The 21957-nt window shown below is 43.5% G+C and overlaps 1 long non-coding RNA gene across 2 annotated transcripts in view; it reads left to right on the forward strand.

Moving 5' to 3' along the window:
• The window catches only part of LOC141578223 (uncharacterized), a 39765-nt gene extending 18248 nt beyond the window's left edge, over positions 1 to 21517 (forward strand). For both annotated transcript variants that reach the window (XR_012508374.1, XR_012508371.1), the window contains 2 exons: positions 20642 to 20823; positions 21378 to 21517. This is a non-coding gene — a long non-coding RNA (uncharacterized LOC141578223). The remainder of the gene's footprint in view (positions 1 to 20641; positions 20824 to 21377) is intronic.
• Positions 21518 to 21957: the final 440 nt, after the last annotated feature.

Here is a 21957-nt window from a genome sequence, read left to right on the forward strand (position 1 = left end):
GTGATCTACATGGCTTTCTCCCCTTCTGCTTCTTGTAGATGAGCTGGCAGATGTAGTGGTCTGGGCAAAGCCGAGGGCACAGATGCCAGCACCGTGCCACTCCCAGGCTGGCTCCATTCCCGTCACCTGTCACCTCCTGCTCAGTCCCCAGGCGTCAGTGAATGTAGGTGCATCGGTGCAACGTAAGCAGGGACCACATTATCCCCCTGGACAGAATGGTGGGTGAGCAGTGGAAACCTGGAGCCCTGCCCCAGCCCCCTGGCCAGTGCCTCCTCTTTTGTCACAGGAATCACTTGTGATATGTTTGCTCAGCAACTGCTTGGCTCTGATTCTGCAGACCCACCAGAGAATGCCAGCTTGTTTTTGCTTTTTGAAGTGTGTCCTTGGGATTTGGCGGAGTAGCTGGTTGTGTGCTTAGCCCATAGTGGTTGACACTGTCACCATTGTTTACCCAGAACCTCGTTTACCAGGCATGGCTCTCGGCATCAAAATACAGCAGCGCATTAAACCTCCCTCCTGGTGGGTCTGTCTGTTTTGGTACCGTAAGGGCTCAGCCAGCATCTGAACGTCAGTGAGATAACGCGGCCAGTGAGCTCGGGTCAAGTACGCTCTCCTCCAGTCACTTTTACTCCATTGTTGCTTTTACTATTCCTCAGTCGTTACTTTTTTTAAACAATGCTTTCGTGCAGGAACAGAGCCTAATTCTCTCCTGTTACTCTTGGTGGGAGTGAGTAAAATTGTCCAGCTTGAAATGCGACCACATTTTGTAGCTCAAAAGCTGTCTACACGCATCTAGGTGAAGTTTAGGTTTGGGGCGCTGACCACGTTGGGGTCCCCAGGCAGCGCCGCTCGCCTCAGGCCCCTGCCTTCCCTGGAACAATAGGTGAGGGTGGGTCTCACCGTCCCCTCGTCCCTGTCCTCACCAAACTCACCTAAATTCTTGTAATTGCTGTCAGTTATTTTTGTTCTCATGTGTTTCTAATTTTCGCTGTTCCTCTTTTCCTTTTTCTATTTCCCTTTCTATCTTGTACCGCCCTGTGAGCATGTTGTTGCGTCTGAAAAGTGGACTGTGCACACCCTGCATTGGAAATAGCCAGATTGTCCTCCGTGATGTCCCCATCGCTTTAAAAAGCAAAAACCTTAACAGTTGCCTTGATCCATATATTATCCTAGTCATCTTTTTATTTTCTAGTTTTTTGGAATGTTTGCTTTGTTAGCACATCACCCACTGGGGTTTGATACCTGTTAAAATCCTTGCTTTGAGGAACCAGTTTGGTCCTCCTTATGTTTGGTGACAAATGCGCACTTATTAAATTTGTTTGATTGTTTTGAAGAAGTGAGATGCGAATTGATTTAGGCGGCTGCTGAGGGATTTTTTTCATGGAGTATTTAAACTTGGAAAGTCAAAATCTGCAGCATCTTCCTTGATTCTGTCTTTCACACAAACGTGTTTGGCACGCGGTTCCGGGCTGTCGCTGTGTGACGTGCGTGACGGAGATTCCTGGCCGGTGGTCACTGGTGAGAAAGTGGCAGGCTCGGAGATGAGCAGCTGCAGGGGATGCTGTTGGAGGAAGCAGTCACCGGTTTTATGTTTTTTTTGTTTTTTGTTTTTGCATTCACCTTCCCCGTGCCATTTACTTTACTTTGCCTTCATAGAGAGGCAGGAGCGGGTCTAAACTCCATGCCACTCTTATTTTCCCTTTACGAGGCTGGTTTTTCTGAGTATCAGAACAACATGGCCTTCTCCTAAGTAGCTGGCTCACTTGGATCTGGTGGACACAGGGACCGCTAAAGGGGACCGTAGCTTCCTCTCTGCTCCAGCCAGTGGGCATTCAGAGTCGGGTCTGTGGTTTGCCTCAGCAGCCATGCAGGCCTCCCTGTACCAGCCTTTACTATTAACCCATGTTGGCAGTAAATAGCTGACTCCGTGTCTGTTGCAGCTGACGTCCACCACTGACGGCCGTGTCGTTAGTTTGCGGTAGTGAGTCTCCAACACCCCAGTCAGCCGTGAAGTGACCTTGCATTCTCACCCACACCCTGGTTCATCTCACCCGGGGAAAGGGTTTGGCCACCACCGTCATGCTGGCCATGAGACCTTGTTTCTCCTTTCATGCCCTGGTCCAATTGTGGACACTTCATCCTTCACTGACTTGGTCTCGCTTGAGACAGGCCAGACTTTCTGAAAGAGTCCATCACATTCTGGGGGGGAACAGAACAGAAGGAAGAGTAGCAAGTAGGTGTCTAGGCAATCTGGGTTGGCAAATGCAGGCTGGGATCTGTGAAGGCTGGGCTGTGCCTTGGACACAGGCCTTTCCCGTGGCTCCCGATAGCCCAGGGGTCGGAGTGAGAACAGCCTTGCCTGGGTTCCCCCATCCTCATCTGCTCACTGGCAGGTGTGTCTGCTAACTAGGAACTGCCCCAAACCTCGGGCCCTTCAAAGTTCAGACCACAGGAGAACCTTGAGTCCCTTCTCCTGGGCCTCCTTTGTGAGAATCCAGTGCCTTCTGAGATGACCAGCGGCAGGAGATGCCTCCCCCTCCAGGGAGCTCTCTTCGGAGGACTGTGACGCACTGTACCTTGCTATGAGCTTGTGGGGTTCCATCCGTGGTCCTTGCAGAACCAGACTTGAGACTGGCTTAACGATAGAAATGACAGGAGTGATTCCAGGGCAGGGCCGGGGGGAGGAACAGGGGAAATTGAATGTGACCTCAAACACCTAGGTGGGTTCTGGGTCTGTTACTAAAATCGGGAGCCTGGGAGGTACCTGCCAGGAATCGAACTCTAGAGTAAATGGTGGACATGAGGCATTTTTAAGATTCCATTTTTCATCCAAGTTAGGACTTCAAAGAGGCACTCGGGTCTATGGCCCTGGGGCTCATGTGAAGGAGCCGGACCACAGATACACGTTGGGAGTCATCATTCTTAGCTGGTGTTCACAGCCGTGCAGGTGGATGAGCTCATCTCGAGAGGTGCAGACTGAGGCTGAGGCGGGGCAGGGCTGTGCCTGGGTTGGAGGAAATCCCAGACCATGCAGCTTTGGTGTGTCAGTCAGTGGCGTTTGGGATTTTCAGAGCAATGGCATTTATCCTTAAGGGTCCTGGGGGTGGGCAGGGCCACCCAGGAAGAAATCTGAAGGGAGGGTTGTGGCCACGCGTGCGCGTCTTGGGATGATGCAGAGGCTGCATGGTCCGGGAGAGGAACCTCCTCGGAAGCTGGAGTCGGAGTGGGGAGTGGGGAGAAGGTAGTCACACTCACCTGTGAGGGAGGGACAGAGGCCTAGGGAGTCTCCACCTTAGCGGACTCTCTTTCCCACGAACAAAAGGCCAGCAGACAGAAGATTTGAGGTGAGAAGGGACGGGCGCTGGGAGAGGAGCCAAAGTGGAGAATGGTGGTTGGACAGTTCTGGAATAGTCTCCCTGCAAAATAGAGTTAAAAAACCCAGACTCTTAAGAATATTGATAGTGACGTTGGAGGAGATAGTTCTTTTTCTGGCCTCCTAAATGTAAGGCATGTATCCGGGGATACACAGAAGAATCGGGCAGTCTGGTCCGGGGGCTTGACCCTTACCAGGGGGAACAATGCAAGTTTAAAGGGGGAGAAGGGCAGCGGAGGGAAACTAGCCAGGCCTCGTGTCAGGTACCAGTCGGCCGCACTACTTGCGTGTTGCATTCACATCCATGTCTCCCAGGTGGGCGGTGGCAGCCCCCTTTTGCAGATTGGGAAGCCTTCTCAGAGGGGTTAAGGGATTGGTCCGTTTAGCGGCTAGTCAATGCTGTAGCAGGATTCAAGCAGGGCCTTGTCAGACTTCAAGGGCATGTTCTCTCTACTAATTCCGGTACCTCCCTGTTGTACCTGGATTGGTGAATTGGGTCAGTTTTGGAGCCTTTCACAAAAAGTACGATTTAAGTGCCTCAGGACTGTTTCACAAAGCTCAGTGTTCTTTGATGGTTCAGAAGCACCGCAGTGCTTTTCGCCCCACAGAGGTAAGGTCTTACTCCTTTGACGCTGACGTGGTTGCAAATGACGTACAGGTGCAAAACCAGACTTAGCAGCTTCTGAAGGGAAACTCTCCAGTTCTCCCTTGATAGGCTTTCTTCCACGGGATGTAACCTGCTGCAGCGTAGATCTGAGCTTTCCGTATGGAGTGAGGGTTTGATATCCAAAGTTAGCAAAGAAGGGTCAGATGGAGAAAATCGACGTTAACAATTTATTTTGGGGTTTCATTAGACAAGATGCACTATCGCTTAATGGCCCATATAACGTATGTAATTGAATACAGAATATTGCATTCCTTAATTTCTAATGAGAGCTGTCTTGCAAAGTAAGGTTGTCTGCTTTGGAACTTCAGCTTAGCCACTAGGGCGCCTGTCAGTGTGTTGGTGTGATTGTATTTACACAGTGCATGTAATCTGAGCTTCCTCAGCCCCAAACACTCCAGTGCAGAATCATAGGCTGTAGCCATCACTTAGTTACACAAATACTTCTACAACTATATGATACAAAAAAAAAAAAAAAAACAGAGAGAGAGAGAGAGAGAGAGAGATTGCCTTTATCAAAGTTCCTTTGATTTTAACTGCAAACTGTTGTTGAGCAGCTCTGGTTTCCTTTGGATATGAATATGTACATTTCTTTGCATGTAACTTGGATTTTAGACTAGAACACCAACCTCTTGCTTTCCATGAGCCACAAAACTCATAGCCAAATGACATACGTATGAAATATTTTATTCTTTTCTTCTGAGACAGAATCCTTGAATCTGGGACTTGGGCTGTGATTTTGCTTTTTGCTCTTCCCACCCCTCTTGTCGTCTCACTCCTTTTTCCCACGTGGCCTCCAAGATGTCATGGTCTCCGAGGAGCAGGTGGACAAACACCAGTTGGTCGCCAAGCAGTCCTGCTGTAGAGGGAGCCCAGCCAAGAGCTAAAGGACATCATCAGAGAGGGCTTCCTTGAAGAAATGGGCTCTACATTCAGTTATGAGGACAGAGTAAGAGTCAGCCAAGAGAAGGAATCAAGAGGGTGACTCAGGTGGCAGGAGCAGCCCGGGTAGAGGCCTGGAGGCTTGTGGGGTGGGGACTCGGTGAGAGTGCACTGTGTGGTCCAGGGTGGAGGGTGCCCCTGCTTGGGAGGACCCTGGAGTGGGCCTAGGGATGGAGGGATTTGGAGGAGCTTGCTTTTTTACTAGAACTGACACAGAAGAGGCAGTGAAGTGTGTCAGCAGAAAGTGACCCTCAGGAGAGGTACTCCTGGTTTTGTTTCTGATGTTCTACAGAAAGAAGGGGTCGGGGTGGGCGAGAGCAACTCTGCCCGTCCCTTTGAGACCCACCCCTTCATTCATTTATTCATAACACATGCAATTCTGAGTGTCCAGGGGAGAGAGGGTGGACTCACAGTAGTAAGAAAAATGTATTGCTTCTTGAGAGCTTAGCAGTGTCAGAAGTTGTCTTAGCATAGAATGTTCTAGGAACACAGCAGGGGCACCTAACCCAAAGGGCAGAGGTTCGAGGGAAGGAAGGCTTCCTTGACAAACCGTCAAAATGAGCCTGGAGGCAAGTGGGAAGTAGCAGCAGGTCAGGGGGCACCTGAGGTCATTGTGGACCTGGGTACTGTGGTGAAGGTGGGCGAGCAGGGTCGGGGGTGGGGCTAGAACTCTACCAGGGAGCCTCTGAAGGGTTTGAAGTGGGGGTGATGTAATCAAATTTGTGCTTTGGGAAGGCTGTCCTGGCTGTGTGTGTGTGTGTGTGTGTGTGTGTGTGTGTGTGTGTGTGAAGCGGGGAAGAGGGGGAGAGTGCCAGCAACTGGGAGGGTCATTAGAAGACCATTGACAGGCTGGGGGGCCACCAGTGGGAGAGGGGCGTCGGGGCTGCTTGGGGACGGCAGGGGCAGTGTGGATGCCGGATTTCCTCATGGGGAGGGCTTATTAACTGTGACCCCCTAGCGGCACCTTGTGGCTGGAAGAAAACGGATGCAGCCAGGTGGACTTTTCTCTTCTTCCCTGCCTTGTGTGATGATCTTAGCTCAGCCAACATTTGGAACAGAAGAGCTAAGTTTCAGGGTATTCCAGGACTTTGATGAGCTCGTTCGAGTGAGATCTGATAGGATTTAGGCTTGTGTTGAGATCTGCATGTTCACTTAGCTAGAAACGTCCCGTCTTTTGGATTTCCATAGGGGTATTTATTCTTGATAAAGATTGCTTTCTTGGTGAGAGGAAATTTAATACAGCTGCTGTCTTTCTCAAAAAAAAATCTTATCTTTTAAGAAATTTAATATTCAAAAGAATAGCAAAATTTAAAAATGATAAAGTAAGGCTTTGGTGTAGTTTCTTTGGATTCTGAGTTAATGTAGAGTTAGAGCCTTTGCATTACTTAAATAGCACATCCTTGTCAGTATTTAAAGAGCTGTTAGTGAGCGCCCCAGGCCCCACTTCTCAAAGCATCATTAAATCTTGCTCTGAAATACTGAAGTCATAAAGTTCTTGTTGGCAGAAGCCAAACAGTTGGTTTATAATTTGCAGCATAGCACCCTTTATAAAATAATAATAGGTTCAAAATTAAGAAAGTGGAAGATAACTGATTTTTTTAAAGCTGAAATATAAACTCTCTTGTGTTAATGTTGCAACTGGAAATTTCGAAAAAAAAATCCTACTGTAATATCATCTACGTGGAATACATATATGTCTATCACGTTTGCAACGTAACTGCGCAGTGGTTTTTGAAGACAGGACCATTCCAGCTGAGATACTGGCAGTGATGCTTGCTGGTTTTCAATGGAAAACCCTAAATTTGCCTACTTAGCTTTATTCTTTTCTTTTCTGTTCTCTCTCTCTGTATCTTTTTTTTTTTTTTTTTTTTTGTAGTGAGAGGGCTCAGTAGTGCTTTGCCAGCATGATTTTGGGGCAATTTGGGGGCAGATATCGTGCACAAGCAGTGAGATATTTCCATGCATTTTACTTTCCGGACATCACCATGGAACATGTGGGGGTTTGTGCCTGCAGGCCGGGATGCTGCAGGACTCCCTGGTCCATCACCTTTATGTCTTGGAGCTGCTCCAGTCAGTGAATGACTTTCTGTGGCTTGGAGGTAAGGTGATCTGATGCAGATGATCAGATGTGTAAAAAGTACTGTTACTTGAAATAGAAAACCTATCAAAAATGGCTCTAAAATTCAGGATGAAGGAGGAGAAATGGCTGAGCTGCTTGCATGGGGAATATTCTCAGGTGACTCCCTCATTGTGTCTCCTGTCAATCCCCCCACCCAGCCCTGCACGGCAGTCATGCTGAAGCAAGCATGCACTTTCTCAGAAACACGCTGAATTTCCTTGTGCCTCTGTTTGTTGGCTTTTTTTTTTTTCAAAGCACATCTTGCCCTTTGTTTAATGCCATCCCTGCCTAGTCACCTCTTACACTCATTCTTCTGGACCTCGTCCGTACAAAGCTGCTGAATGGATGAACAGAATGTAGTATCTCCATGTAGTGGAACATTATTCAGACGTAAGAGTGAATAAAAAAGAAAAAATAAATAAAGGGGAATATGAAAAAGCCACCTGCTCTGGGAAGTCCACCCTGACTGCTCAACCCGCCCTTTTCCCTTTGAAACCCAATCACTTATGCTCCTCTCTACTCTTTTTGATAGTACTTACCACCTTCTAATAAACTTTAACACTTTCAAAAAAAAAAAAAGAGAGAGATGCTGATACCACTTCAACATGGACGAGCCTTCATAACAGCACGTTAAGTGAAAGGAAGCAGACACAAACGGCCACATATTGTTGACTTCAGTGATCTGAAATGCTCAGAATAGGCACATGCAGAGGCAGGGAGCAGGTGATGGTTGCAAGGGGATGGGTGGAGGGGGGTTGGGGAGTGACTGCTAGTGACAGGGGTGTTCTTCTGGGGTGATGAAGTGTTCTGGAAATAGATGGTGGTGAGGGCTGCACAACCGTGAGTGTGCAGAAAACTGCTGAGCGCTGTCTCTGGGAGTGCCTGTGGTTGGGGGCGGATTTATTTTGTTCTCATCCGTGAAGAGTCATCTTGTGCTGAGGCCATTCTACTCCTGTGAGTGGTGAGGCTCAGAGACTTTGCAGAGTCATGTGTTATTTTCCCCCTTGCTGAGTGTAAGCAAAAAATTTTTAAGCCTGAGGAAGTGCTCTATCTGCAGAAATGTCTTTGAGTTTTGCATGGTGTAAAAATCTTGAGAGATTTTTAATCGTTGAGGAGAGCCTGTGGGGGGAAACAGCCCGTGAAGCCTGGGTGACACTGGGAAGAGCCGCGCTTCCATCCCTGACAGGGGTGAGGATTTCACCCCCGTTCAGGCAGTGAAGGGCCCAGACCCGTGAGCGGAGTTGACAATCGTGAATATTTACGTGTATCCGCTGCTTCATCTTGGATATTAATTTCAAGCTGAGTCAGTTTGTGGCGGCAGCCTCATCCTACATCAGGAATCTATACTATCTGCTCTTTGAGGTGAAGACCTGACAGACTTGATTATTTAACAGTCTCCCTTGAATTGATATCTCAGATTCCTTTGTCAATAGTAAAACAGCAGAAATATAGACGTCCTTTTATGCCGATGTGACCTGGAGCAGGTTTAGTCTCTGTGCCTCAGTGGCCTTATCTGCGGGTGGGGAAGATGATAACAGTGCTTCCCTCAGAGGGGCTGGTGAGGGGAGAGGGAGGAGCACAAAGGGAGGACTTACACGAGATACTCATGAATGACAAAATTTAGTGCTCTCAGCCTGGTGAGGCCTCAGGGCCGAGATGGCCGAACAGAGCAGTCCTAGCCGGAGCTCGATCCGTGTTGGCAGCTGTTATGATCAGTATCACCACTGTGGGTTATCAGGCAGTTTTAAGACTTGGTAATAGGAATTCATGAGTAATGTTAAAAGATTAGACAACTCAGATCCGGTTTACATAGTTCTCAAGATTTCCTATGAGAAATGGATTTTTTTCCCCCATCTTTAATCTGAGTTGAGTCTCTAAACAACTTCTGTATTCCTCCAAATTTTATTTAATTCTCCTTTTCTTGAAAAAAAAGTCTTTAAATGGAGTTACTGGTGTCTGAACTGAGGGTCTCATGCATGCTGAGCACATACTCTCTCAAGTGAGGTATAATCTCCCCCGTGATTTTTTTAAACTTTTCTTTCTTAGTATTCAGAGATTAGAGGCCTCTAATTCTTTTTCTGGAGACATGTCCATGAACCTGTAAATCTATAATTAGTGGACAAAATTTGGTTTATTAAAAAATTCTATAAAACATTCTGCAATCCTTTCAAAAGTAAATGCTCATTGACATAAAATGTTTCTCCTTTATGGTGATTTCTAATTTTTTGTCTGCCTTAACTTATTAAAAGTAATCCTCATCATCATAATGACCAAGCTTGCTCTGAGTGGACACCTCCCTAAGGCTAAAATGCTTTCCTCATATTTTACCTCATAGCAGGTGTTTAAGGGTAGGCATCAGTGTCTCCTTTTTTGCAGCTGAGGGATTGAGAAATGGGGCAGCTTGTCCAAAATCTCACACAGCTGGCGCTGGCAGACTCAGGGCTGGAACCCAGGCTGCACAGGATGCTTTCTCAATGTCTCCTCTGATCAGCCCCGTGTTGAGTGGTTTCCCGAACTCCTGTGAGTCCATAAGTGAACAATTTTAGCGGTCTCAGTTTGATGAAGCCTTCAAAGGAGAGACACCAGTGAGAATGTGAGACAGAGTGGCATAAATTGAAATTGTACATTTTCACAAATGTTGCATTCTCAGGCAATGGCTTAAAAAGTTTATATTTTTTTATTTTAGTGCTCTGTAAACACTAAAAACAAAATATTAAAAATGATTATAGTGCAAAATAGGAGTGGGCTTTGAAAGTCCAACCATTGCTAATGATGTTGCTTGTTTTTCTCTAGTGGTGCTTATTGACAGAAAAATTTACAAAGACTGAATTGGTTCTATGTAGTCTTAGTATGGAGGAAAGTTTTGTCAGTGAATATTGTAAGTAAAATCTTTACTCTTTTCTTTCCTGATGATGAATATGTAAGTTGTTTTCATGGCTTAAGTACATTTCCTCATTTGTGAAATTTGAGTGATGCCGTTTACCTTGTTTGACTGTGAGATGTAGACGCCTTGTATACGAAGCACCCAAGAGCTGCTTAGTAAAAATATGCTGTCACAAGGACAGATAGTTTAGAAGGATCAACTCTGAATACTAAAGAGGGTGGCTTGTTTCTGATGCATATTCAATATGCATATATATGAATATATGAATATGGCTTAAAGTAACAAGGATTCAGGGTTTTGTGTGTGTGCGCAGTATGAAGGTTTAATGAAATCTGTATCATTCTAGTGAGACAGGGACTAGTTAAATCACCTTAAGCAGACGGCCTTGAAGATTATTTACACAGAATGTGTGTTGTTACAACTCAGAATTCATGTTGCCGTGTAACCATCCACTCAGACATTTAAATTCGTAGAAATCTGACCAGAACTATTAAGTTTAGAAAAATCCACATTGATTATTTTAAGGGAATAAGCTTCTTTCTTTTGTGATTAAAGAAATTTTGATTTATTTTTCTGCATGCTTAATAGGTTTTAAAATATCAAAACATTGATTTGACATGTCACTTTTTTTAATAGAATAAAGCTCATGCTGTTTTAATGTGCAAATAAAAGTTTTTGTATTTCAATACACTTGTATGATTTCCTGGCTCTTTGAGAAGTATTTTGCAAGATACTTAGATTACCTACTGTTGGAAAAATACAGACGTGACTTTTATGAATAGAGGTCTAGTACAGATCTGTTGGTTTTTGCTACAGTGCATGACATGAGGCCTAGGAGAGAGAGCTTTGCTGCTGATTGCCGGAAGGACAGATCCCAGATCTCAGTCTCCCCTCCTGTAAAATGAAGTGGCTGGACTGGATTCTTTCCTCTTCTAAGATGTGTTTCCATGAGCCTGTGTCTTTTGTTTATATTCAAGAGTATTAGCAATGTCAGATTAAATACTGAATACCCCTCCCTTCCCCGAAGCAAACTGCAGTATGTGCTACATAAGCTTTTAGTTATCTGATTCTTGTTTCTGATTCAACAAGCAATTTTTGTGTTGCATCTTTCCCGGCAACCTGGAAGGTCTTTTTAGCCATAGGAGGCGCTGTTGCACCTTCATACATTCTTAATTTTCCTGTTTGTAAAAGAAGGCTTAACAAATATTTTTTGCTTTGATTCCTTTGCTTAGTGCTTCAGAATAGCACAATGTCCATTATGTCTGTCTACCTGGAAAAATTATTCTGCTTATATCTTTGTTTTATTCTGTCATCTCGCTGTGAACATTTCAGACTTGCTGTGCAACAATGGCAAAATCGGTCTTTTATTCCAGTGTTAGCAACCAGTGAGCCGGGATTTTATAAAGCAGCTAGAAGCGGCCTCTTGAGCACCTTAAAGCTGAAAAGTGTACTGAGTTCCCTGAGTATTGACCCAGCCGCTGTGTGTCATTTGGTGGGAGGTGATTTTGTACATAGAAGAAGGGGTGTACTGATTTGACTTGGGTTTGCGTGCACACGCTGTCACTGAGCCACGTGAGCCTGAGTCAGTTTGTTCTGAGTTTCTCCCTCGTCTGTGAGATGGGGATGCTCGTATATGCTTTGCAGAATTGTGAGAATTAGAAATTATGTAAATTGTTTAGCACAGTGGGAATGTCAAAGGGCTCATAAAGTTTAGCTCCTGTTTTGTATGAAGCCATCATTTTACAGTCTTTGGCAATTACTAAGAAACAGGAAAATAAGAAAAGCTGGTTTTATGATGAAAGATATTTGAGGAGGTTCCATAGTTCCTATACCCATAATTTAGCATCAGCAAAGTCAGGACCGTTACACAGTCGCCCTGAACCAACGTTAAGCCACAGAATTTTTTGGTACTTCATATATATTGGGGCTTAAGTGGACCCAATACTTATACACATGTTTTCTCCAGCAGCCAACTGAGAGATGACACAGAAGAACAGACAGGCGATAAATGTCTCCTTTATTACTGATGAAGCCACGTTCTCCATGAAATTCAGGGCTGTGGGAAAATGCATGTCATGATACTGTGTCCCAGAATTAGAGACTCACGCAGTCCCAGGTAACTCTGGGCCACAGCGAGCCTTCCCTTAAGATGATCTGCCCCATCCTGCACAGGGCTGCCCTGCCATGGAGCTGAGCATCCCGGGTGCTTCCCAAGGGTGGCCAACACTGGAGGGAAAGGAAAGGTTTCATATGCCCTGCTTGTCTCTCCGGACTCACACCTCAATCTGTTATTGTGAAGAGTGCTAGCCGTTGGCCAGGGGTCAGGGGTGTGAAGGGGGAAGCACTCTCCATGGACCAGAGGAGTGTGGAGGAGGCATCCCTTCTCTCAGTTTAAACAGGTGGTGAGATGCAAGAGAAGGGTGCTCTCCAAGAGTTTATAAGAGGGGAAATAAGGATTTCCTTTGGGACTCAGACTAGCCATGAAACACAGAAGATGATTAGTAGGGAGACTTGTAAATCACTTTCTTATTAAATTCACATTTGTTGAGCACCAAAAATGTGCTACATTCTTTTCTGAGCGTTTTACAGAAATGAATCCTTCAATCTTCACAACAAGTGAGTAAGGGAGATTTGATTGTTATCCCAGGTTTACAATGTGGAAATTGAGGCACGGAGAGAGTAAGTAAGTTGGCCAAGGTCACAGAGCTAGTAAGTGGCAGAGCTGGTATTTAAACCCTGGCTGTCTGGTTTCTAGGCTCCCAGGGATGGGCTTTGGGTGTTTAGAGGTATCTGCATCCCTGGATCTCTGTACCTCTGTGCATCACTTAGCCCAGAAAGGACAGGGAAAGGAGAGTTACACAGGTGCTCACAGTCGTGTCTCAGCCACTGTCCACGGACAGTGCACCGTGATTGGCGTTAAATGTCTTCTGGGCAGCAGATCTGTTCGTATAACAGAAATTTAGTCCATTGAGTTAATCTAGAAACCCTTCCTGCTCTGCTTCTGTCCATGGTTTCCATGTGACTGCCTGCCCGTGATTGGGCCGTTGAGGAGAATCTGTACTCATAGTTGAACTCTGATATTTCAGTCTGGTTCGTAGTTTCACATCTCCTGTTACATTAATAAATTCAATTTCTGGTTTCTTTGCATCAGTCTCTCATGAGTTTGGTTAATGTGACATCAGTCCATGGGAGCCTAGTGTTGCTGACGGTATATTTTCTGAGCACGTTGTGGCACTTCTACCCGTGTGGACCTGGGTGGAAGATTTCCGCCTTCCGCACTTATTTTCCCGAACAGCAGGGTCCTCTCCCACCCCCGGATGTGAGGCTGGGAGCTCTCAGAGTAGGCCAGTCAGAGGCCAAGTCCACAAATCAGAAAATAATGAAGTCCTTGGAAGTGGGTTTAATAGAAAAAAAGGGCTTCCAGGTATTCCGATGGGCTGTTCGAGTCCATTTGGTGAAAAGCTATCCACTGTTACTGGTTGAGCTGCTTCTTTGCTGTTGAAAAGTCTGGATTACATGGAGGGATTTTAAAAAGCAGAAAGGTGTGATTTCATGTGGTACATCCACACCGGTGAGTAGTGATGGATGACCGCCTGTGTGAGGCATAGACAGAGTCTTACAAACTTCATAAAACAGCTTTAAAAGCTCTGCCATCTGAGTGCACTTCATATGGGGTCCAATTCATGACTGGGCATGCTGAGAGGGCAAATAATTGATAATGGCAGAAAGGACACGGAGGCATCAAAAAGGTCTCAGTCATGTTCCCTGTTTAAAGGATGTGGCACAATGTAATATATTTGAGCTGGTTCTTCACTGAACAGTTTTGAGTGTTTTCTGGGACTCCCCAGTGCACCAAGGTTCCGTGCAGCTGGGTGTCCCCTCAGTGCAGCTCTGTCAGCGCTCATCCTGGGCTGACGTGGTGTCACGGGGAGCAGGACAGTCAGCGTCCCCGGCTCCTCCGAGCTCCGTTTCTTCATCCGCAATGCTGGGTTTCTCTTCGGTGTCTACTTAGTAGGGTTGCTGAGAATCACACGTGATGGTTGTCAGGGGCGATTTGTGGTTGTCTCTGTGATTGTCATATAGTGAATATTTGATAGAAACTCTTGTTTTTTATTAAAATTATGGCTCCTAGATTGCAGTGGTTTTTAGTCTGCATTTACTCTTTTTATAAATTTATTCTTATTTTTAAATAAGCACTTATTTTTATTTATTTTTATGAAGGAACTGGGGACTGAAGCCAGCACATTGTGCATGCTAAGCAGGTGTTCTACAACTGAGTAATACAGACCCTCCTTGTCTGAACTTAAAAATAAATATTTCAATACACAAAATAGCTCTTAAACCCCATCATGGGCCTATTTTCTGTATAGACAATTGAATACATAGGCTAATTCAATAAGAATAAATGTTGTTGGGACATAATTTCTGAATCTGTTTATGTGTTTAAAAACGATCATAGGTAGTGATAAACACGAGTCTTGGATCCACTACTTAGGGTCTGTTTTGCCATCATGGGAAATTATATTTTACAGAGAAGGCTAATTGGGTCTCGTTGATATTTGGATGATTTAGCAGATGATGAAGGCTTTCAAAAGCTGACAGTTTTGTATTTTAAACTAACTACAAAGTTATCTTCTATAAATTGGAAGTCCTCAGCTTGTGAATTGCCCAGTAATTCAGTGTGTACATGTCTGTGTCTCTGTGAACGTGTGTGTGTGTGTGTGTGTGTGTGTGTGATTTCAGGAAGGTAGAAATAAGTTCCATATAGCCTTCTGATACCTTTCTCTTCCAGTTCAAGGTGTAGGCATATATTTATACAAATAAATTGATACTCTTTTGTCATTTGGCATATTGGTGGGTATAAAAGTTTCTCATACTTGTTTCAGAAGGGTTGGGGAGAATGAGCTTAGAAAATAGGAGGAGATAGAGGCAGGAAGGTTCTTTACACTTTGTGCAGGATGAGAAACAGTAGCTTTTCTTTTTTCTACTAAAGCAAACTGGCACTGAATTGTAACATACTATTACTCAGAATTGCTTTTCTGATCAGATACGAGTGCCTCAGATTTTTCAAGGCAACATGAATGATGAAATGTGTTTTAGCAATTATCTTTAAATGTAGTTTTATTTTTTAAGTAAAAGGCTATAGCCTGTTCTTTCTTCCAGCGTTACAAGAAGTTCCCATTGATCCAGGTACATGATAATTGTGCTTAGTTTCTTCGGGTTATTGTTTTGTTTTTTTTTTTAAGTGCTTGTTTCATTGTGGTGTGAATGAATGTTTAAAATTTCTGGATTTTGATGTTTAGAACATGCTGATTTATCAGAACTGTTAAAAACCTGATTGTTGTTTGGTCCTCGTTTGGTGGGGCAACCTATTGATTTCTGTTGTCTGTTAAAGAGGGAAATTCTTCCTCTAGCCTGTAGATCATTAAGTGAATGGTTTGCAGTGTGCCTTTAAAATTCTTTGAATGCATTGAGCATGTTTGTCCAGTGAATTTTGAATTGACTCATAGTAATGACTTTGTTTGATTCTGTGGCTTTTGCTCCTCTCCACATGAATTTGAATTCTCTGTTGCATTTTGTATACGTGTTCTTAACAGGGGAAGAAATTTTGCATTTTTTACATAGGTGGGTTTTCCTATCCCCTCTGAATGCCTTCTGTAATTGATACAGCGAAAATCTGTTATTTCAGTGCTTAATTATTTCATAAACTATTTTTTGGCTTAATCAGAAACAATGACAAAGAATGATAATAAAAAACATGAAAACCTTCCTTCCTTTGAAGAATAGAAATGAGGTGGTCAGGCTCACGCGTGCTTTGTACCTGACACCCGTACTTTCATGTCATTGTGTATCATGATTCGGAGATGGAGTTGCTTCAGGTTTGTAGATTTTTGTTTTAACATTTGTGTTGAATTCATTCTCTAGGCTGATGTTTCCTGTTGCGTTTGTGGAAAGTGTAGGTGAAGGGAAACAGATGCTACGTTTTGTATTCAGGAGGCCTGAGTTGCTGAAGAGTATAGAGTAGAGGGTGGGCTGAGGAACAGAGTGACACTCCCTCACCTCCAGGCTGAAATTGATGAACAATGAAATCAATTAGGTGTATCGGTATTTATTTGACCAATAGAAGTCAGAGGGCCCAGACTGTCTAGTTATGCGCAATGGAAAGTACTGAATTCACCTGCAGAATTAGGTGATTTACCAAGTAGAAGCAGCTTAGAGCAATCAGAAAAATCAGTTCTATGATGAGATATAAAAAGAATATAATATCTATTATTTCTGAAACTTTTCTATGTTAAGTTGTGTAGAGCTAAAATTAAGTTCCAAGCACCAGGAGTTAAGAGTCTGGGTGGTTCTGTGGGATCGTTATTCAGGGATGTGTCTAGACCCTGCTGGAATGGCCGAAGCTGGCAGGAAAAGACGCAGAGGCAGGATTTGTCATCCTAGGGTGTCCTCCATAATGGTTCCATGTGATAGCCCATGATTGGGTTAACAAATTTAACAGACACCAGACGCATGTCAACCTTAAGAAGAAAAAGTGTGCTTAGTAACTGCTTTCAAGCAAGCACCTGTGCATCCTCACTCCTGTCTCCTTGCCATAAAAAGCAGAGACAATGCCTTGCTTGCATATTTGAGGTTTTAGATAGCACTCTGTTCATTGCACAGCAATGACCCAGGCCCTCAGCTATAAATGCTGGGCGTGCGTGCTGTTAGATAGTCTATTATCCCCAAAACACGGACCTGGCTGGACTGGTGGTCTGCTTTGTAATGAATATCTAAAGAATTTATCTTGTTCCCCTCTCCCCATGACTCCCCTAAAGGTAAACTAAGCCTTTTTACTCATTGTGGATTCTACAATCTCTGTCTCATCCTGTCTTTCCCCAAGTTCCTGTTTACTATCACACAACTGTTAAAGACTATTTTCTTTGATTATACACAATAAATATGGGAGGATTTGAGAGGCTCTTGGAGTTGGCTCCCTACTCCCTCTCGCTTTCTTTCCTTTTTCCACAGTCTTGAGTCATTCATTCCATGTCGGTAAGACTTCTGCCAGCCAGAACCCACAGTTCCAGGTGAGAAGGATGCAGACTTTATCTCTCCTACCCGAGGGAGAGAGAGAAGAGAATTGAGATCTGCTCCCCCGTGGTCCCTTCCTGCCCCAGGGCCACTCCAGTTCACCTGCAGCCTTCTGGCCTCTGCTCTCAGGACCTCTGTCCCAAGACTGACATCAGCCTTTTTTTCCCTTGTCAATATTTCCTGTGCCTTTCAGGAGTTGGTCTCTTCTCTGCAATTCCACCCTGGCAGATGTGATGGTGGTCAGCGTGCTGGTGGGCAGTCATTTGGGGACTCCCAGGAACCATTCTGATTCTCCTGAGTCTCTCATTCGGGGTTACAAAACTGTCGAGAACCGGAGGAAGCCCATTCACGTGAGGTCAACACAGTATTACATCACTTTCTTTTTATTTTTGAATTTTCAGTGGAGAAATTATTTGTAACAAACTGTTCCAGATTTTCGGCCGCCTGCTTTCCTCACCACTATTTCCTTGTTGGCTCTGGTGCTTGTTTAAAGAACCAGGTTTCTTCTCTGGTCATTTCTAGCAGCTGGGCTTGCCGAATCCTTGATCTGCATTTGAAGCAGAATGCTTCTTCGTGATGTCAAACTGATTTTCCTTGTCATGTCTTAATATTTTGTGTACACTCAGCAACTGTTTCAAGTGAAATGCTCTTGTCCAATTTCGATTAACTCACATTTGCTGAACTCCTGCTTTCATGCTGAGGGCAGTTTCTTCTTCCTGTAATAAAATTTAGCAATTTGCATTTACTATGGGAAGGTACTGGCCCGAGGTGCTCTCGTTCTTAACAGTTTTAATAACAATTCACCCATTAAAATGTACAGTGGTTTTTACTCTATACCCAGAATTGTGCATCCCATTCAATCTTAGAACATTTTCATCCCCCCAACAGGAAGCTCCTTACGCATAAGCAGACATCCCCATCTTCCCCATCCTCCCACAGCCCCAGGGAGCCACTTTTCTCTCTCTGTGGGTTTGCCTCTGCTGGAAATTTCATGTAAATCGAGTTACTTCATGTAAGTGGAAGCATCTATTGTGACTGACTTCTTTCACACTGAGTAACGTTTTCAATATTTGTCCACGTTGTGGCCTGGGTCAGTACTCAATGCTTTGCTATTGCTGAATAATATTCCTCTGTATGGCTGGGCCCCTCTGTTTACCCATTCATCACGTGATAGGCATTTTTGTTGTTTCTGCTTTTTGGCTGTGATGAGTAATGGCTCCGTGAATATTCCTGTAGGAGTTTTTATGTGAACATTTGTTTTCAGTTCTCTTACGTGTGTGCCCAGGAAGCAAAATTGCCTGGTTATTCAGAAACCAAATGTTCAACTCTCTAAGGACCTGCCAGGCGTTTTTCCAAAGTGGCCAGGCTGTGTTACATCCTCACCAGCAACGGTTGCGTCCTCTGCATCTTCTGTGTCCTCATTAGAGCTTTTTACTCTTTTTTTGATTATAACCTATTGTAGTGAGTGTGAAGCGGTTTCTCCTAGTGGTTTTGACTTGATTTCCCTTACAGCTAATGATATTGAACATCGTTTCATTGTGCTTATTGGTCATTTGTATATTTTCCTTGATAAATGTTTTTCAGATCCTCTATTCATTTTTTAATTGAGTTGCCTTTCTATTGTTGAGTTGTAGGAGGTTCTTTTTGTTTTTGTTTTGTTTTTTTTTTTTTTTTGGTAGATACAAATTCCTTATCAGATAAATGATTTGAAAAAATTTCTGCTGTGTGTTGTTTTTTCACTTTCTGGATGGTGTCCTTTGAAGCAATGTTTTAAAATTTGATGAACTCCAATTTATCTCTGTTTTCTTTTTCCTTGTCCTTTTTCCTTGTCCTCTGTTTTCTTTTTCCTTGTCCTTTCCTTCAGTTTACCTTGTCCTTTTGGGGTAATATTTAATATCTGAGGTATTTTACTTAAACATTTATATATAAAATAACTTAATTATTAGGAGAGTTCTAGGAGACGGGTGCTGTTGTTGTCCCCAGTCTATGGATAGGAGACTGGGTTGCAGAAAATTTCACTGACTTATCAGTGTCAAAGCTACCCAGTGCTGTGGGAGTTCAGACCCTCATGTTTGTCCCCAGCGTCTGTGCTCTTCACCACCATGCTCCACTCCTTCCTGGAATCGTTAATGAAAAAGTCTTTACTTTTTTGATTTCTTGTTAGTTTTTGTTTTTCTCATTGGGGCCTCATCTCCTCATTTTCCTTAAAGAGATCAGTGTAGGTTTATTTTAGGTCTCATGTAGGCAGAAGCATTGCTATCAGTTAACTTCTTTATTACTCACTCCCCAGTGATGGCTGTTGCTAATTGACCTAATGAAGTCTTGCTTTAGTCTTTCCTTCTCATGACACTAACAACAGAGTCATGACTTACAGAATGCTTAAAGAAGAAAGTACTTGATTGATTTTATTTTGCTACCCAATCAAACCAATCAAATAAGAACCCCAGAGTTGACACAGACGGTAAGCCCTCCAGAATAGGGTCACTGTCTTCCTTGTGTTTCATTTGTTTGGTCACAGTGTCTGGATAGTGCCTTGCTGTCCAGCAGTTTTGTTAGGATACAGTGTTCGTGAATCATTGTAAGGACAGAATTTTGACAACAGACTGTGCTGTTCATTTCACGAGGGAAAAGTTAATATAGAAATACTGCTCAGATCTATTTTAAAATTAAGCTTGGAATTTTGAGAAGAGTTCAAGAAACCATACAAAGATCTTTTTCACTAATTTTAGATCTATCTTAGACACATTATGGTTACATAGCAGAGTACCTTATCAAGTAGATTTGACAAGAGGTGTGTATTATTGATTATTTGTTTTAGTTGAAATATTCTACCTGGGATAAAATATTCAGTGCCCATAAATGAACAAATATGTTTGTATTTCTATGCAACATGGGAGCAGACTTCATATGTTTCTATATAATATATATGACTGTGTGTTTTAATCTGTCTTTCAGTGTTTTTATAGTTTTTCAGCAATGTTGTAACTTTAGAATTCTTCTAAGAAAATCACCCCAGATTCTAGTGCAGTTTGTACTGTGTATCCTGTCTTATGCATGGGATTCCACTGTCCCCACAGGGAGGAATTTCCTCTTATATTGAGTTAGTATCAGAGTTAAAGGAACTGTGATTTCTAGGCCTTTGCTCTCCATGTGTTTGCAGTTGGCTGTCAATCGCGATTTTCCCTTTCTTGAGTTTTCATTGTTCAATTAGAATTTTTGAAAATAACTATTAATATGTTGCATCGATCTCCCTAGAAACTTGATGTGTTTGTGCTTTTCAGTTTTCAATTTATGAAAAATGTAAATACACACTTGTTTTTAAGTAGTCCTTTTTCACTAGATATTTGGTTACCTCTTTATAGTTAAAATATTTTTTTCCCAATGTATGAATCAGTGTGCATGTTTTAAAAGATACCTTACTTTTTATTTTTCTTATTGTAACAGTTATATTCATTGTAGAGAATTTAGAAAATACGGATAAACACATTAATAACTTAAAATGGCCTCTAATCTCACCTAGACATACAGTTGTAAGGTTTGAAATTGAGAATTACAAGTCCTCTCACATTGTTCTTCTTTTTCAAGTACGTTTTGGTTACTGAGACCCTCGAATTCCCATATGAATTGTAGCAGCAGCTAGTCAGTTTCTGCAGAGGAGACCGCAGGGATTGTGATCGAGACCACGTTGAATATACGGATCGTTCTGGGGAGCACTGCCATTCCAAAAGCGCTGTCTTCTGATCCAGCAATGTGCGTGGTTTGTCCAGGTATTTAGGTATTGTTTAATTTTTTTTTTAACAATGCTTTGAGTTTACAGAGTTATTTTACTTTGTTTTTTTTTTGCCTTTATACTGAGGACAATTGTGCCAGGTACCGGGATCAGAAGTGTATTTGAGCCCCGCCACTTGCTGCCACCATGGTCACTGCGCTCTTGCTTCACCCGCTCTACAATTTTGCACAGAATAGGACCTCAGTAACTCTCTCTCTCGAATGATTATATGCTTGTTGGATGATGCTTGAGAGTCCGTGTGATGATTTTTTTTCCCCAGCCTTTCCCCACTTCTTTACTATGCCCTTTCTCTTCCTTTCCTCCAGCCTGGGTTTCAGTTTACCTGTGGCATTGATTTTTCTTGTCTGTAGACACTTCCTTTCACTGGTTCACGATAATTTTACATGTGGGCTGTGGAAACTTGCTAGATGTCAAGAAAGAGCCAATCCATTGCATGCTAGTATTTTTAGAGTGCATTATTGTTTTATCGATTGAAATTAAATCAGGGTGACCCCCTGAGCCCTCCTGTGAGCTGTTTTTGCCATCCTACAGGTGATAATGCTCTGGCTGCTGAATGTGCCCTTTCCCCAGACTTGGTTTTGGAGTTAAGTCACCATCAGTGGAGCCCTCTCTTTAAAAGATGAAGAAAACATTTGCTCCTTCTCCCTGGTTGGGGACTTGGATGAGATGAGGTAACAGATAAAGAATGGAGCCCCACCTCATTCTAACACCCGCTCGTTCCGTTCCTTTCTCCACGGAAAAAGAGTACAATTCAACACTAAAAAGATTGATTGTGAGCAAATGAGATAGACAGGACAACCGATCATTTATTAAATATACTTTCATGCCAGAAACAAATGTATTATTCACACAAAAAGCACACAAAGCACGGTAGTACCGTGATTACCAACGTGGGTCCGAGTTCGAGTCCTGCTCTGGAGTGACCAGTCCTGTGAGATGGAGAACTGGTAGGTCGGCTTAGCCTCTCCCGGGCTTGTTTTCTGTCCTGCAGAGATGGGGCTCGCTAGGCGTCCCTCCCCCATAGAGATGCTGTAGGGTGCAAATGATGCGCATGGGCAGCCCGAGCATAGCTGCTCATTCCTCGTAAGTGAAGGAGAGCATAGCTTTTGTG

This window comes from Camelus bactrianus, chromosome 7 (assembly GCF_048773025.1).
Source record: "Camelus bactrianus isolate YW-2024 breed Bactrian camel chromosome 7, ASM4877302v1, whole genome shotgun sequence".
Lineage (NCBI taxonomy): Eukaryota > Metazoa > Chordata > Mammalia > Artiodactyla > Camelidae > Camelus > Camelus bactrianus.